We start from the raw sequence: 1,036 nt of genomic DNA, 5'->3' as shown, positions 1-1,036 counted from the left end.
CAGTACACTGGCAGCAATTTGCTTCCTCCTGCTGCTGCAGCTGCATCTGCTGCTGCTGCTGCTGCAGCTGGCGCAGCCGTCGCTGCTGCCGCCGCGCAGTCGCCTGTAGCCCTTTCTTAGGCTCCTGTGCAGCAGCAGCTGCAGCAGCTGCAGCAGCAGCAGCAGCAGCAGCTGCTGCTGCTGCTGCTGCTTGTGAAGGTCCTGCGCCCCCCTGGTGGCCCCGCCACTTCTCCAGTAAGTGATCCGGACAGTACACAGGCCTGCAGCAGCAGCAGCAGCAGCAGCAGCAACAGCAGCAGCAGCAGCAGCAGCAACAGAAGCAATATTGAGGGCATAAGGCGTGGCAGAAGCAGCAGCAGCAGCAACAGAAGGAGCAGCAGCAACAGTAACACAAGCAGAAGCAACATCAACAGCAACAATAGCAGCAGCAGCAGCAAGAGGAACGCCGGCAGGAGCAGCAGGAACAGCAACAGCAGCAGCATCATTCCCAGCAGCAGCAGCAGCAGCAGCAACACCAGCAGCGACAATGTATCACCACCAACAGCAGCAGCAGCAGCAGCACCACCACCACTACCACCAGCATCAGCAGCAGCAGCAGCAGCAGCAGCAGCAGCAGCAGCATATATATATTGATGTATTACAGGTCATGTCTTTGTTGTGTAACTCTTCTATGGCAGGGGAGATGAGCAGCAGCAGCACAGTTGCTGCTGCTGCAGTTTCTTGCTGCTCCTAGCTCGCCGCACCAGCAGCAGCAGCGAGCAGCAGCAAGCAGCAAACCCAGCCGTAGATTGAACCACTGGTTACCTTCTGGGTTGCTGTATACCTCAGCACAATCATAACTACAATCCTCATGCACTGCAACACGTAAACAAATGCTCCTGCTGCTGCTGCTGCTGCTGCTGCTGCTGCTGCTGCTGCTGCTGGGGGGCGGGGGGAGAGGGATGCTGATGCAGCCAACGAAGAGACGATCCAGGGTCTGCCCTTCCCCGCAGAAGCCGCAGCGAATTGCACCAAACCATTCACTCCGTTCTCTGCA

Source organism: Eimeria mitis, genomic scaffold, assembly GCF_000499745.2.
Source record: "Eimeria mitis Houghton genomic scaffold, Emh_scaff1886, whole genome shotgun sequence".
Lineage (NCBI taxonomy): Eukaryota > Apicomplexa > Conoidasida > Eucoccidiorida > Eimeriidae > Eimeria > Eimeria mitis.
Note: the sequence above shows the minus strand (reverse complement) of the source record.